The sequence below is a fragment of the Panthera leo genome, chromosome A3 (assembly GCF_018350215.1).
Source record: "Panthera leo isolate Ple1 chromosome A3, P.leo_Ple1_pat1.1, whole genome shotgun sequence".
In the NCBI taxonomy this organism is placed as follows: Eukaryota; Metazoa; Chordata; class Mammalia; order Carnivora; family Felidae; genus Panthera; species Panthera leo.
In genome coordinates, this window is record NC_056681.1 from 17,090,568 (window position 1) to 17,108,313 (window position 17,746).

Below are 17,746 nucleotides of genomic sequence, written 5' to 3' on the forward strand. Positions count from 1 at the left end.
CCTCCTCAATGAAACAAAACAAAACAAAACACCCAAAAGAACCAAAAAAAATATTCAAAAAAGGCAAATCTATACAGATAGAAAACAGATCAGTGGTTGCCTGGGCTGGCAGTGGGTTCAGGGATTTATAGCATGTGGGCACGAGAGAATATTTTAGAGTGATGGAAAGATTTGAAAACTGGAAGGAGGTGATGGTTGGTAACTCTATAAATCCTGGCTCCCTGCTTTAGATACGAACTTGATGAGTTGTTACTTCGCTATTCTGAACCTTTATTTCTGCATCTGTAAATTGGGCACAACAGTGCTTCGAAGAGCCAGAGATAGCTCCTGTAAATTGTCAAGCTAGGTGCCTGGCACAAAACGGGCACCCAATAAATGGCATTGTTGTTACCCCTTGCCAGTCTCCACAAATAGTTTTTTGTATGAATTGTTTGCAAGTCATTATTTTTGTTTTTTTCTTCTCTTTTAGACTCTTTTTTTTTACATTTATTTATTTTTGAGAAACAGAATGAGACAAAGTATGAGTGGAGGAGGGGCAGAGAGAGAAGGAGACACAGAATCTGAAGCAGGCTCCAGGCTCTGAGCTGTCAATGCAGAGCCTGATGCAGGGCTCGAACCCATGAACTGTGAGATCATGACCTGAGCCGAAGTTAGACACTCAACTGACTGAGCTACCCAGGTGCCCCTCTTTTAGACTCTTTAGACTGAATTAAATCAATGAGCTAACATGTCTTCCCTTTCATCAATTTGGCAAAAACGAAAAAGTTTTAGACTGTGAAGTTTAGACAAGGATCTGAGCAATTAGGTGGCACCCCAGGAGAACTAACTTCAAACTTCACTCAGCCTCACGAAGCTGAAGCCGGTCCTCTTCCAAGGGAGGAGGCTGTTTTGTCACCCACATTCCCAGCTCCAGCTTCCCAGAACCCTAAAGAGCATGTTTCCTCTCGGATCACCTTGACTTTACATTAGTCCCCTTTTATCCCAGTGGTGCTAGAACTGATCTTGAGATCACAAAACCAGTTCTCTTGGTCCTCCCAAAACTCATGGTGGGTGGTTGCATATGCATTCTTTAAGGGTCATGTCTCTGTCTCTTTGGAGCCAAGCATGAATTAATAGATTCATGTCAGCGAGGAGAACTTTTAAAAAAAAAAAAAATTTTTTTTTAACGTTTATTTATTTTTGACACAGAGAAAGACAGAGCATGAATGAGGGAGGGTCAGAGAGAGGGAGACACAGAATCTGAAACAGGCTCCAGGCTCTGAGCTGTCAGCACAGAGCCCGACGCAGGGCTTGAACTCATGGACCGCGAGATCATGACCTGAGCTGAAGTCAGCCTCTTAACCGACTGAGCCACCCAGGCGCCCTGCAAGGAGAACTTTTTAAAGAGCACTTAACGTTTGATCATCAGGAATGAGTGCCCTTGGATGATCCAGACTTGGTCTAATTGACCATAATTATGACTTTTGGTTTTGCTGCTCAACTAGTCACAGGTTGGTCCAAGGAGCCCCTTTGAACCAGTTTATTCTTCATACTTTCAGATGTCTTTGAGAACGTCCTTATTTTTCTGTGACAACAAGGATCTCCAGGCTCACCTCTAAGTTTTCTGTCCTAAACATGCAGTCAGTTATTTATTTCTTTCTTTTTTATAAGAATTGTGGTTCCTTTTTGTGGAGATATCAGAATCTGAGATGCACATTGTGGTGTTTTATTTGAATGCCGGAGGAGAATAGAATTAAACAGGGACTGGTGGTAATGTTAAGGATAGAAAGAGAAAGATATTTTAAACAGCATGCATTTATGACCACTTATCTCTTAGATTTTTTAAAGGTCGATCTGAGCATGAGGACCTATTAATCTAATTAAAAATAATTTTGTGATTGTCATGCTGTGTGCTTAGAATGTAGCCTAGAAGTTGATGTCACCGCTTCTTTTTTTCTTAAGCATCTTGGAATTGGCCCCTAAGTGCCTGGGTCCAGATGAACTCATATGTCAGTGTTTCTTGGGTACCAACTTTGTGAAAAGAAAAAAAAGAAAGAAATCCCAGTCTCACCCTAAGGGAATTATGTTAGTTATCTATGGCTGGGTAACAAGTTATATCCCCGAACCTAGTGGCTTTATTGCCCCACCATTTCTTCGAGTCAGGAATCTGGGTGTGGCACAGCTGGGTTCTCTGGCTTTGGATCTCTCAACAGGCTGCAAACAGGGTGTCGGCTGGGGCTGCAGTCCACTCAGCTGGAGTGGAAAAGCATCTGCTTCCAGACTCACTCACATGGTTGTGGGAGGGTTCAGTTCCTCATGGGTTGTCGGAGCGAGGGGCTCAGTTCTCAGGAACTGTTGGCTAGAGGCTACTCTGGCTTCCTTACCATGTGGGTCCCCCCATCATAACATGGTGGCCAGATGTGTCACTGACCAATTGAGAGGACAGGAAAAAGCGTGAGCAAGACGGAAGTCAGTTTTTATAATGCAGTTTTGAAAGTGACATCCATCACTGTTGCCATCCTCTGTCTGTCAGATGTAAGTCACTAGGTCTAGCCTCCTTGCAAGGGAAGGGGGGAATCACATATGGACTTGAAGGAAGTGGGGATTGTTGGGAGCTGTTTCAGGAGCTGCCTACTACGTGAACCTCAAAAAATAGATAGGTGTAGGAAACCTTGTATCATGGAAAAAAATAAAAATGTAACTATGTTCAAATCTTTTAATTCTTTTTATTATTTTAGGCATCGGTGTCAGTTCAGTGTCAAGCCTTTGCTCTTTAAAGGCCTCTGAGGGGTGCCTGGGTGGCTCAGTTGGTTAAGTGTCCAACTCTTGATGTAGGCTCAGGTCATGATCTCATGGTTCGTGCGATTGAGCCCTGCATCAGGCTCTGCACTGACAGCATGGAGCCTGCTTAGGGTTCTCTCCCTCCCTCTCTCTCTGCCCCTCCCCCACTCGTGCATGTGTACATGTGTGTGCTCTCTCTCTCAAAATAAATAAATATAAAAAAATACAAAGGCCATTGAATAGAGAGATTTATTGTCTCTGAATTGACTTGGTATGAATCTTAAAAAAAAGTTAATTAGGAGTGTCAGTAAAGTAAAAATGAAATAGTACGAAGACCCGTCAGAAGCCGTTTCAAACTTTACTCTAAAAGTTGAAGTTCTATCTGTTTTTGTGAGACTAAAACTTTCACACTACTGTCTAGGTTCCACAAGAACCAATTTATAAAAAACACCAATAAATAAGGGCTGTAGTTTAGCTGAAAGTTAGTATTTTTATTACTTTTAGATATCCCAGTTTTAAAAATTGGTATTTATTTTAGAGGCACCTGGGTGGCTCAGTCAGTTAAGCATCTGTCTGATTCTTGGTTTTGGCTCAGGTCATGATCTAGTGGTTTGTGAGCTTGAGCCCTGCATTGGGCTCTGTGCTGACTGTGTGGAGCCTGCTTGGGATTCTCTCCCTCTTTCTCTGCCCCTTACCCATTTGTGTGTTCTCTCTCTCTCTCTCTCTCAAAATAAATAAACTTAAAAAAATTGGTACTTATTCTAGACTTTTTTAACCCATTTCCAGACGGTTTTTATTGTCACAAAAAACTAACATCGAGAATTTATTTTTTTTTTTAGTTTTTTAATGTTTATTTATTTTTTTAATGTTTTTATTTATTTTTGAAGGGGAGAGAGAGAGAGAGATAGAGCATCAGTGGGGGAGGAACAGAGAGAGAGGGAGACACAGAACCTGAAGCAGGCTCCAGGCTCTGAGCTGTCAGCACAGAGCCCAATGCGGGGCTCAAACCCACGAACTGTGAGATCATGACCTGAGTTGAAGTTGGACGCTTAACCTACTGAGCCACCCAGGCGCCCCTTAATGTTTATTTTTCAGAGCAAGAGAGAGAGTGTGAGCAGGGGAATATCGAGAATTTAGTAAGTTACAGTGACCTAAAGATTTAATGTAAATATACAAATATTATATGGATCAAAACATGTCTGCCTGTACTCCAAGTTTTGATTGCTGTTGTAATAGTATGGTCATTAGAAGACATTCAGTCACAGCATTAAAAAAAAATTTTTTTTAATGTTTATTTTTGAGAAAGAGAGAGACACTGAGTGCAAGGTGGGGGAAGAGGGGCAGAGAGAGAGAGTGAGACACAGAATCTGAAGCAGGCTCCAGGCTCTGAGCTGTCAGCACGGAGCCCGATGTGGAGCTTGAACTCATGAACGGTGAGATCATGACCTGAGCTGAAGTCGGATGCTCAACCTACTGAGCCACCCGGGTGCCCCCAGTCACAACATTTTTTTCAGGCTAGTGGTGGTTTGGAACCATGAAATCTTCTAGTAAAGAATGGTTTTGTCAAAAATCAATGGGCTGACCAGATGTTGGACTTCCTGGTGAGGACCTGCTCTAGGAATTTACCTGATTTCACACGTTACCTCTTCGCTTGGTGGGTGGGAATGGTGGAGCCACGGTCCCTATTGTGTTTGTCGAGGCATTGTTTGTATTTAGGCAGGAGGGCCACTAGTTTGTGATGGTCCCAATCCCCTGCCCTCTTGGATTTATTTCCATGAGGTGGCTCTGGGGAAGGAGGAAGCCAAGGCACCTTGAGTTTGTCCGCCGTCTCTCTTGGGAAGTTGTTTCTCCTCCACTTTCACTGTCTTGATTTTTGAGTAGGGTCTCAGATGTTAACTGTCATCTGCAGTCCTGCTGACTCAGGCTGTGCAAAGTCGGGTCCCAGGTGGAGGAGGTAGGGGCGTACTTTCCCTGGGTGTCTAGGTCAGGGCTGCACGTGCTGCACGTGTTGATGTGGGACCTGCACAACTGTACCTGCAGGACCGGGTCAAGGACTCTGTGCCACTCCACTGTGCCAGTGTAGATTTTATAGCCATTTCCATATCTGCCCTCTCCTGTTTCCAGATCCGGACCTTCTGCTGTTTTTTTTTTTTTTTTTCTTAAATTTTTTTTTAATGTTTATTTATTTTTGAGAGAGAGAGAGGCAGAGCATGAGTGGGGAAGGGGCAGAGAGAGAGAGGGGGAGACACAGAATTCAAAGCAGGCTCCAGGCTCTGAGCTGTCAGTGCAGAGCCTGATGTGGGACTCGAACTCACGAGTTGTGAGATCATGACCTGAGCTGAAGTTGGACGCCCAACCAACTAAGCCACCCAGGCGCCCCGAGGACCTTCTGCTGTTTTAACTGTATTTTTTTTTTCAGTGAGTCCCTCCTGTGCTGACTGTTGTCTATATACCATCTCTTCACCTTTTGCATTTTATTTTTTTACCTTTTGTTATCAGAAATGTGTGTATTGGGGTTGAGGGAGTGGTTTTTGGCTCAGAAACTTGAGAAACCAAGATTTAAACTAAGATTCTAACTTGTCTCAAACCAGGGATAGGGTGGGGTGGGGTGGGGTGATAGGGCAGGGTGGCATGGGGTGTGGTGGGGTAGAAGGACTGATCAGTTATATTCAGAAGCTGGGAGCATTGCCAGCCTCTTCCCTTTATCCCAGCTGGCTCTGGATCGTTATCTTCCTCTAAACAGAATTGTCTGGAACAAAGCAGAGGCCAGCTCTCTAATACTTGGGTTGTATTGTCTTGAGGCCATTTAAATTAGTTTTACAGAGGAACTGTGCAGCCTCCTGAGAAAGAGGATACTTACACTTTTCACTTCTGTGATGCTCAGCTCAAACATGCGAGCACTTAGCCGCACCCAGGTACCTTACTGCCATCGCTTCAAACACACATTCAAAAAACTTTTTTTTTGGGGGGGGGTATGCTTATCAATGCAAATTTCCCATCTAAAGTAAGTCTTTTAAGTCTTCTGCACTGAGGATGTGTGCTCCAAGGAGAACATTATTTCTGGAACCTGACCCTCTGAACATCATTGTTGGTGGAGGAGTGCAATTAACCTGAACAAATGCCAGAGCTCCAAGATGTGATTCTTGTACACATAATTTTTTTAAAGCCGAGTTTTAGTTTAACCTAGGACTGCTCTCCTTATCGGTCACTTTTTAAGTGAAGGTTGATGAAGTCAGCTTTCTTACCTTTTTTATCTTTACCTATAACACATTTAGCATACATTTAAGTTCACTTGTGTACAAGAGCATATTGTTACTGGTTTTACCTGAGAATTGGCTTAGTGAGTACTGAAGCATTTCTCAGTTGCCTTCTCATTTCCTCTCACCTCCAAATCCTCAGCAGCTATCATTTGTCCCTAGAAAGTTGCTGCCTACCTGTTCCACCTGGAGGTTCAGGGTCCTTGGTACCTACCCTATGCCATGTTACTTTTCACATGTCTAATTGTGATCCAGAGGTTCTGGCTTAAACTTCAGATTTTTCCTTCTTTTGGGGTTTTAACTCCCTTTGGAGATCTGTAGTCCTAGAAGGATTTTGGGTCATCTAGAAGATTATAGGAATTATGCCTGAGCCATCTTTTATTATATGTCAGGTCCAAACGGTTGGAGGCAGAGGAATAGTGGATGAATCCCACTGGACTGAGCTCTTCCACAAAAATTCTTATGTTTGAGACATGTTTTACTTCTTGTTTCCTACTTTGGCATTCTGATCTCTGAGTAAATCTGGTCATGATGGTGAGATCTTCATGCCTGTCCCACTTCTGACACCAATGGCATAGTTTAACATGGAATATAGATTATTTGGCAGAGACCTTGTATGTGGTCCCAAACTTCCAAAAGTTCCTGATTTATTTAGGCAGAGATATAGGATATCATGGAAGTGAGTTGACTATACAGAGGGGAAGCAGATGTAGTATATCTTGGCCTGACCTTTTCTGGTTTCTTAGGTCCCTAATGGGATGCATAGTTGCTACTGACATCTTTAACCCTGGTAGAATCCCACTTATACACAGAAGCAGCCCAATTTTTGCTGTACCACTGCCCTTTTCGATCAGCACCTTGGAAGATCTTATACTAAAAATATGAGTATCTATTAAAGAATATTTGCAAATATTATTAGGCTTTTCTGGTTCATGAAGCAAACTCTGCATCTGCAAGGCTACATCCTCTTCTGTGGGAAGAAAAAAGAGCTGATTTTATAAATGTAACAATTAAACAGTGATAATCTGTGTATGTTTATTTTAGTATAAAATGCAACATGGAAAGTTCTACTCTGTAGAAGAGAGATGGGGAGAAAAGGAGCTGGAATAGTAGATGAAGGGCATTTGACTTTATCTGTAATTTTTTATTTCATTTGGAAAGGGGAACATACTTTAAGTAAATTTGTTAAAACTAGTTGATAATTCTTTTTTTTTTTTTTCAACGTTTTTTTTTTTTTTTTAATTTATTTTTGGGACAGAGAGAGACAGAGCATGAACGGGGGAGGGGCAGAGAGAGAGGGAGACACAGAATCGGAAACAGGCTCCAGGCTCCGAGCCATCAGCCCAGAGCCCGACGCGGGGCTCGAACTCACGGACCGCGAGATCGTGACCTGGCTGAAGTCGGACGCTTAACCGACTGCGCCACCCAGGCGCCCCAACTAGTTGATAATTCTTGATAGAGGAGGTGTTAGTTACACTTCTGTTTGTAATATTTCTGCATTTAAATTATCTCATTCAAAAGTGATGCCCTCAGGGGTGCCTGGGTGGCTCATTTGGTTAAGCGTCTGATTCTTGGTTTTGGCTCAGGTCATGATCTCATGGTTTGTGGGATCGAGCCCCACATCAGGCTCTGTGCTGACAGTGCGGAGCCTGCTTGGGATTGTCTTTCTCCCTCTCTCTCTCTCTTTCCCTCTCCAGCTCACACTCGCTCTCTTTCTCAAAATAAACAAACATTAAAAGAAGTGATACGCTTGGAATTTAAGATTTGTCAGTAAAGTGCATATGGTAAAGATTTTAAACATATGTATTGCTTCCTTCAGTCACTCTGTCAAAACAAATTTGGGTATTATTTTCTATACGGAATGCTTTTTTTTTTTTAAATGCAACATTTTCTTTCAAAGTCTGTAATTAGGATTCCTGTGGGGAATTCTAAGACCCCTGCATCTGGTTAGAAGGAAAGAAGTAGAGAATTGTGTCCCAGATATAGGGAAACATTTGAGCATGAGTGATTGGGGCCCTGATGGAGGGGGCCTTATTAAGTATCAGGATCCTTCCACTTGTAACACCCCCTTCTCTCTCCTGGTACTTCCATGGAGAAATAACAGAGTTTCTTCCACAGGTCAGCCTCTGTCCCTGGGTTTGCTTGGGGCCACAGGAGGCACATTCAATACAGAGGAATAATATTGCACAGTCTTTTCAGTATTCAGAGGTGCTGTGAATCTGGGCCCAGTTTTCCCATCTGTGAAATGAGCAGACGATGTCTGTGTTTCTTAAGGGCTTGAGTTCTAGTGTCTGACGTTAGGATTTTGAATTTTTTCCCCTGACAATCAAATCATTTGAGATCTTTGCTAGAGGTTACGTATTATAAAAATCTACCCCTTGCTAATTAATTAGTTTTCTTATTTAACACCATCCATAGTTTGTTCAAAAGGAATATGTGTGGGATCTCCAGGTCTAGGAGATGAAACAAACAGAATCTGTTGCCAGGATTGTTCATTTCAAACCGCAACTCCATTAGAGCAGGCTGGATTAGAATAAGACAGAAGGAATTTTAACTCCCTTGGGATGAAGATTTCTAAACCCTGAAGAGTATACAGAAGAGAGAAGCATTTGGCACATGTTGGAATGGAAAGCAGAAAATACAAGGAGATGACAAGTAATTTGGTGAAATGATGGATGATAGGGGAATAATAATAGGGAAACAGATTCTAAAGTTATGAAAATCATAAGTGCACTGGGGTATGTCTGCAGAGCAGGAAGGATTCAAACTGAACACTAGGGGAATCAGTGCAGGAGAAGGAAATGTCTACCAAATAGCAAACACTAATATTATGCATGCTTTAAATACTTACAACGAGCCAGAAATTTTTCAAAGGCTTTACTCATTGTCACTTGTAGAATCTTCATAACAGTCCTATGATATGGGTACAATTATCATCAAAAATGAGGAACAAAGTGGCTATGTAGCAAGGTCATACAGCTAGTGGGTGGTAGAGCCAGGACTTGAACCCAAGTAATTGGGGCTAGAATCCGTGTTTTTAGCCACAACTTTCTGTTCTCTGTTTTACTTTGTGCCAGGTTCTGTGCTGAATTCACGCTTAGGGGAAACATTTAGGTCTTACTTGAAATTCCTGGGTGGAAAGCCTTTCTTCAAAATTTCCAACGAGAATTCCTTTCAGGGAGTTGTAAGACTTCATTAAATCGCCACGAAGCAGACACAACAATTGCATATATCAGATAAGGGAATTGGTGTTATGGAGGTGCAAGGGTTTGGCCTCAGTCATATTTGTTGTCATGTCATTTCAGAGTCCAGGTTCTTAACCACCACGTGATGTTGAATGTTAGAAGATTTTTATGGCAGTAAGAGGTATGGGAGAGAGGTGCTGTCTTCCTAAGAATGAAACCCATCTCCTTCCCAAATAAGTCTCAACCATCCCAATCTTAAAAGAAGGTAATTCGTAGGGGAGGACCCTCATTTGGTCTGGAATAAACATGGAGCCTTTAGAAGTGGCTGCCACTGACTCAACATTGGGTGCTTAACAGCTGAAGGTGCCATACCCCCCAGGGAACTCAGATGGCATGAGAGGTTCATCTCAGACCATGGGCTTTGGACCTCTGGTCTCCAGCAAACAAAGCATTTTAGGAAAACACTTTTTGGCTGGACATAGTTTACTGGGTTCATTTAACCCATAGGATAGCCACTCTGCAGATTTAAGAGTGGTGGTTATTATTCCTGCCTTACAAATGAGTGGCTGAAGCTTAAGTGGCTGATCGCTTAAGCGATCAGGTGGAACTGGCTTTGAATCTGTAGGGTGCATCAGGTGGTAAATGTCACAGATTTTTGCTGCAGAAATCTCAGATTCTGAAATATGCGGGCCTGTGTAATTTTCCAAAAGCTCCGAATACCTCTCCAATGACTTTTTCATTGTGTGCCCTATAATAAAGAATGTGTAAATCCCTTCTCAATTTCTGCTCTTGTGACTGCAGTTTTCAACCTTGGTCCTTAGTATGACCTTTTGGTAATTCTTGGTTTTCTTTCTCATAGAATCAGGTCTGGTTATAGGTAGACCCATCTGCTCTGTCATGAAGGAAACCATGCTAGTTAAAAGTGCAGGCTCTGATCTCAGTCTGTGTGGGTTCAAGTCAGTTCTGTGCTACTTATAAGCTGTATGACCTTGAACAAGTTATTTGAGCCCTCTGAGTCTCAATTTTATCATCTGTGAAATGAGGCTAATAACAGTAACTTGCCTGTAGCATGGTTCTAAGAAGTCAATGAACTGATGTATGTAAAAAACGTAGCATGGGGCCAGGCTCAAGGAAAGTGCTCAATAAATGCTAGCCATTTTTGGTGGTGGTGCTATTGCTGGAGTACTATTGCTGGAGTTCATAGGAGTATAAGAGTATATGGCTAGGGTGACCAGTTGTCCTGGTTTGTCCAGGGTGCAGTTGTTTCCCAGGATATGGGCCCTATAGTGCTAAAGCTTAGGAGTGTGCCAGGGAAACCAGGATGAATTTCTTAATGCCTACCTTAGGCTCTCATTGTATTTGCTGTGCAGATTCCTGCAAGTTGCATATACAATTCATATTTATGTAGCAAAAAAGATTATCTCATATTTGACCTGCATTTTATAGATGGTGTATAAGAAAATACAGAATAGCTTTTGTCAGTTTCTGAAATGATCATCACTAGAAGAGGTGTCTGGGGGTCTGGCGGTATATCTCTCTGGATCTTAACAGAAAACAGAATTCAACTCCCAATGTGTCAAGAGACTGTAATGAAGGGCCTATATATGGGGTAGAGTTGGAGTTAAGGGACCCTACAAGGGATGCTAAGACATTTAGAGACTCAGAAGGGCAAGAGGCCGTTAGTACCCTTTAATTTGGAAAGGGTAAGGGGAGGGAATTGCATTAATGGAGTCCTTCTTTGTACTTCTCTGAGTTCCAGGAGGCTGCATGACCTTGACTCCTTTGCCCTCTACTTTCTGATTGAGTTTGGCAGATGGGGAACACCCGGAGGAGACTGTATGGCAGACAGAAAAGGGTTAGGGTATTTAACCTCCTTTCTTTCTGCCTCACTGCTTTCTTGTATGGCTGTATTCCTCAGTGGCAGTAGTTCTCAAAGTGTGTCCCTGGACTAGCACCACCACCTGCGAACTTTTTATAAATGCCAGATCTGGAGACCCGTCCCAGACCTACTGAATCATAAACTCTGGAGGGGGGGGGTGCTTAGCTATCTGTGTTCTAACAAGCCCTCCAGGCGATTCTGGTGCATGTGAAAATTTGAGAACCACTGGTCTAGAGATCAAAGATGCATCGTGAATCTCTTGTGTGGTCTTCGGCCAGTTAAGTCTTTCTGGTTGGAGGTCACTTTCCATATAAACCAAATGGAAGGTAGCTTTGCTCTTTCCATTCATAGTACTTGAGTCTCTTAAAAGGTATTTTTTGTTTATTTAGGTGTTTATTTTCTGACTTTTTTCCTACTAGAATTTAAGCTCCATGATGGTACAGATTTTGTTTTGTTCACTGCTGATCTCCCATGCTGTGCATAACACCTACACATAGTTGGTACTCAATGTTGGTGAATGAATGGATATTAAGTGATTTCTAAGATCACTTCTGGCATTTTTACTCTTGAGTTGAAGATTCTGTGTTCTCCATTATACAGTAATGACTGGTTTATCTTAAATCTGTCAATTTGAAATCGAACGAGTACCTCTATGATTTTAAAGGAAAATAATGATGAATTAAGGAAAGAATAACTTAAAGCACCCTCTGTGTCAGGGACCATGACACATGAAATATGTCACATATTATCCCTTTTAATCTTTGTAAAGTCTCTGTGAAATTGGATCACGACAAAGAAATGCAGTGTGAGTGAGGTTATGTGACATATCCAAAGTTGCACAGCTATTTACTACCCACACTTGGGTTTTAACACAGTTGTGTTCACTTCTAGGCCAATATTGTCTCGATTTCAAAGCTAAATCTGCAAGATTCACAAGAATCTACTGAATTGAAAAGATTGATTACATCAAAAACAAATAGCTTGTGTTGAAATATATTTTATCTTGGGTCACTCAACATGTTGGAAAGAGATTAGGTTTAGAAGTAGAGAGACCTGAATTGAAATCCTGGCTCTTACTGACTGTATGTCCTTGGGCAAATTATTGTACCTTTCTGAGCCTAGATTCCCCATATATAGTTGGGAAATAATTCTACCAGCCTGACAAGGAGGTTGTGATAATTTGACATGATGTATATAAAATACCTGGCAAGTGGTTTCTGAGAAGTTTTTGAGAATCGGTAATTTATATACGAATCATGATAAGTCTCAATTTGATGGGTGGATTTTAGAGTTTACTGCTCTTCATTGGGAAAAACTGATAATGTGACTTGAATCCCCAGTAATCCCTGGAGATAGTTTTGTTCCCATCTGGACTGGCTGTGGGGTCAGACTGCCTGGGATCTCTAGTTTTCTTGTTCATTAGCTATTATGTACTTGGGCAAATTAGTTAACCTCACTGAACCTTAAACTTATCAGGAAATATGGGATGATTGTGCCTGTACCATTATGTGCCTGTACCATTAGACCATTGTGAGCATCATGTGAACATTTGTAAACTAGTAAATCAGTAGTGTAAACACTATCATCATTGTTAAGTGGGAATTTCTTCTGCATATCAAATATGTACATGGTTTCATTGCTATTGATTATTACACACACAGGTACATGTCTATGCACATATGTATGTAGGCACCAAATGAGGTCTTATATAGAAATGGTGAATGGTAACCATATACCAGACATTGTGTAAAAATTCCTTTCTTCTCCTGAATCTTGCTATATACAAGGCTCACCTTCTCTTTGTTGTGAAGATCCTGAAAAGAAGCCAAAGAGCCTCCTGGCCACCAAATAGATGTTAAACCCACACAAATCTCTTGTCTTTTCTCTGAGGGAGAGCCCCCAGACTCTCCTCTAGCGGCTATAGTTCTTATTATACATACAAATCTAGCATGTTTATATTTGATTTTCAAGCCCAGAGGGTTTAGAAGGAAGAGGACTGGCCATTCCAGGAGGCATGCTTGCAGTGGTGGCAAATAAAAGGGGCGATGGACTGATTGCTAGAGAAGAGGGAGGAGAACTAAAAGAAGCAGCAATGAGGTCTTAATAAACTCAGTAGCTGGAGCTACCGGGCACATGCCCATGGGATACTGCGCTCCCCTGAAGGCCTCCCAGGCCCCACCTTGTTGCTCTGCTGAAGGTGTGGTAGCCGTCATGACAATTATGATGTCAGGAGGAAGAACAGGTGTGGGTTCCAAAGACAATAATAACTGATCTTTTTAAGGGATAATCTTGAGTTATAAGAAAAGGCTATCTTGTTTTCTTAATCCCAATGATTCTGTTTTCATAATGCTTTACACATTGTGTTTAGGCACGTCACTCCATGTCAGTCCTTGCTCTTAATAAGTACTATCGCTTTTTTGTACATAGGAGGCTGAATCTTAGATACACTGCAGGGCCAACCCAGGGCCACACAGGTATTGAAGGCTGGGGCAAGGCCCCAAACTTGCGTTTCAAAATTTGAACCTGGGGTGTGTACCGTGGCCCCACTGTAGCATGTAAATGGGAAGGGAGACTTGTGGAATGTTTGTAAAGGCTTTGGAGACACAGCTCTTCAGGTGTCTGTTATGGTATTTAGCATGATGCGTTCGATCTAATGAACCCCTGGATTTACGTATTTGGAATAGTAGTTTGAATCAAAGAGCAAAATGGAAAACTCTGTTATCATAATGGCAAGTTTTCTTAGGAGCAGCTTGAATGAAGGCATAATGCAAGGGGAGAAGCGGCAAGGAGGACATGTATAAAGTTAAAAATAGAGAGAAGGAACAAGGCTTGGAATAGAATTCGGAGGACAGTTGTGGGACAGGGCAGTGATGTCTCCTTGGAGAAGTGTGCTTCTCTCCTTCCTCGGACTCCTTTGATTTTGCTTGACCTGACTCAGGCAGCAAGTTTATAGCCTAAGGCTCTTTGTTAAAAATAACTTATTTGCCAAGAAAAATTTATACTTGCATGGAAAAAAATTGCTGTAGAATAGAGATTTTGATAATAAATAACGAGACAATAGCCACTAAAGGATATTCCACCTCTGGCTTCTTTGTGCTGCCAGTTGTATCCAGATGGTCTGGGGCGGCCCCATGGCTCAGAATCATCTAACTGCATTCCCGGTATGAGACAGGCTGGGCCAAGTGCTGTGATCTCTTCCTCCTAGACCCAGAGGTGGCCATGCCAGGGTTTGATTTTACTCTTTGTCACTTGCATCAAAGAGGAAGATTTGGCAAATGACGTCCCTTTGTTGGAGGAAAGGGATCAAGATTGGTTTAATATAATGGTTCTTTGAAAGAAATCAATGTCTAATCTACTCTTTTAAATTTGTGAAAGCTTAGCATAATGCAGCTGGAGGTATGTGGAGAGCTGACAGCATGTGAATTCTGGATTAGGATGACATTCAAATTGAAGTGGACCCTGTTAGTTAATCATTGCTATGTAAAAAATTACCACAAAGTTAACCACTTAGAACAACACATACTAAAACACTTGAATCACTGAAAACATCGGTTATCTCATGGTTTTTGTGGGTCAGGAGTCTGGGTGCAACTGAGCTAGGTCCTCTGGTTTGGGGTCTCTCATGAGACTGTAATCCAGATGTCAGCCATGACTTTGGTCTCATCTGTAGGCTTGACTGGGGAAGGCTCTGTTTCTAAGCTTACATAGTTATTGGGAGCATTCAGTTTCTTGGAGGCTTCCAGAATGAGGGCCTTAGTTCCTTGTGGGCTGTTGGCCAGAGGCCACTGTCAGTTCCTCGCTACATGGGCCTCTCCAACACAGTGCCTTGTGTCATCTCCTCAGCAAGGGAGAGAGTCTCATCAAGAGAGAAGCCACAAGCTTGTATAGCCTCATCACAGAAATAACATCCTGCCCTCTTTACCATATTCTGCTGGTTAGAAGCTAGCTGCTAGTCCAGCCCAAGCTCAAGAGGACGGATTGATTACATGAGTGCATGAATATCAGGAGGGGAGGATCACTGGTGGCCATCTTTGAATCTGCCTGCCACAGACCCACATCTCAAAACCCCCTTTTTTTGTGTATTCTTCAGAGTCTTTCTATAAAAGGCTTTGCTTCTATGGGTATGGGAGGGATTGAAATTTAAGAAACTGAAAGAAGTCATTGGAAAATTCTGATTGGATTTGATCTGGTTACTTTCTTTTACTTTGATTGACTTATCCAGTGTCTTTCAGAGGACTTTCACCCTCAGTAACCCTGACAAGCAGGCAAATGAGGAACCAGGATTTAGAAGCATACTCGAGGGAGGGAGCCAAAACATAAGAGACTCTTAAAAATTGAGAATAAACTGAGGGTTGATGGGGGGTGGGAGGGAGGGGAGGATGGGTGATGGGCATTGAGGAGGGCACATGTTGGGATGAGCACTGGGTGTTGTATGGAAACCAACTTGACAATAAATTTCATGTTAATTAGAAAAAAAGAAAATAGAACAACAACAAAAAAAGAGGCATACTCGAGTCTTGTTCGTGCTCACAAGCGTTGAGAACTTTGGATTTTTAAGAGGGCAGAGGGTGTCAAGAATGAAAGCTTTGTTGGGGTTGACCAACATGGCGGCACTTCCTCTCTGCTGGGGTAGGGTTAGCTGTAGCTGGGCTGCTGGGCTAAGCTGAATGTCAAGACAGTCTATGAGCCAATGTGAAGGTCAGGTGAGGCTCCAGAGGGGATGTTGGAAGTCAGGATTTGGGAAGGGCAGTCAAACAACAAAGCCTAAAAGGTCCAAACCCCTTGACAGCCTTTCCTTTCATATATGTTAGAACTGAGGGGGGAAAGCTGCACTTTTTGTCTTTATTTGTTATGCCCCCACTGTTGAATTTAGACTTTGTGAAATCAGTGAAGCCATTGTACTCTGATGTCTGCCAACCATGAGGCCAGTTTTTCTCTCCTATCACCTTTGTCTGCACAGCTGTGATTGAATTTTTTTCCAGTTTTCTCTTACATTATAAAAATGAGTGGAAAATGGAAATGGGAAAATGTTGGTACTTATGGTAATACATTTGAGGCAAAGATGGAGCCTGTTAGATGTACAGACAGTGCTGACTATTTAGCTTCCATTTGTTACTGGTCAGGTGATTTCAGTCGTGAAAGGAAATAAAATGAAAGACCATGCATGAACTGCTGGAAATGTATCCTCGAACATTATGTCTCTGAGGCCATGTTTAGTGATGGAGGAAAATGAGGAAATCTTTATTATTATGAGAATCAGCATTAAAAGAAAAAAAAAAAAACTTCAATGGTTCAAATAGAAATCAACAGATCCATCGAGCTTTGGATAGGAAGATGGTTTGCTCCAGAGTCCTTAATCAAGAGGACAGTGTTCAGCTCCCTATTGACACATTTTTCAAGGAAGTTGATGACACCATCAGAATCGCCACACAACTGCCAAAGCAATTTTTTAAACACATAAATCAGACCACGTCCCTCTTCTCTTTCAGATCGCTTCACTTGCGCTTAGAATAAATAAAACGCCCAACCCCAACTATTGTTTTTTGCCTATAAAATCTGGCTTCTGTTAGAGTCTAGATGAGGGTTAACAGACTTCATCCCATGGGCCAGATGTGGCCTGCTGCCTGTTTGTGTGGCCTGTGAACTAAGAATGGGTTTTACATCTTTAAATGATAACAAATTAAAAGATTCCATGAAATTCAAATTTCAATACCCATAAAAGAAGTTATTTGGGGACATAGCCTTGCCGATTTGTTTGCATATTGTCTCTGGCCGCTTTCACATGATGGTGATGGAGTTGAGTAGTTGCAACAGAAACTGTATGCCCTGCAAAGGCTCATAAAGTGACAGCTGTTTGGCCCTTCATGGAAAAGGTTTGCAGACTCCTGTACTAGCCACATTGGCCTTCTTTTCCCTTCTTGAAGAGTCAAAACCTGTGCCCACCTCAGGGCCTTTGCTCTTTCTGTTCTTTCTACTTGGAATGCTTCTTCTTTATAACCTCTGTTCAAATATCCCTCTTCATTTTCTGTCCATATTAGCCTGAGTGAGTATGTTGATAATGTACTTCATAGCATCAACTACTCAAAGTATTTATTTATTTCTTTGCTTATTACTTTGTTTCTCCCACCTGAATATAGGCTCTTGGAGGGAGGAGTTCTGTCTTGCTCACTACTTCGAAAGTGCCTGGCACATACTGGGTGTTCTGTAAGTGTTGACAGACTGAATGAATGAATGAAAATCATATTTTTAGTAAACTGAGATAATTAGAATGTAAGATATCACAAAATTAAATTTATTGTTTGTAACTTATTTTTTAACATTTTAAACAAACCTGAACAGTCAAGAGTGTATTATATGACACTCAAGTAGTGAGAAAATGAAACATTTATACCATAATTAAGATTTCATAATTTTTTAAAACTCTTTCCCCACAGACACCCTCCTCTATTTCATTCTTACAGCATGTAAGGATCAGTGTCTTTCAAATTTCAGAGTTTCCATTTGCACCCACTTTTTAGGAACACATTTTCTAAAAGAGAAGCAAAGGAATGGATATGTTTATCCCTCCTTCTCTCCCTGTCCTTTTTCTACATACTCAAGGATACACGAGTGAGATAGGTGTGCTGTAGGTGGATGTCCTTGGATAGCTTTGCCCCAGAGGACAC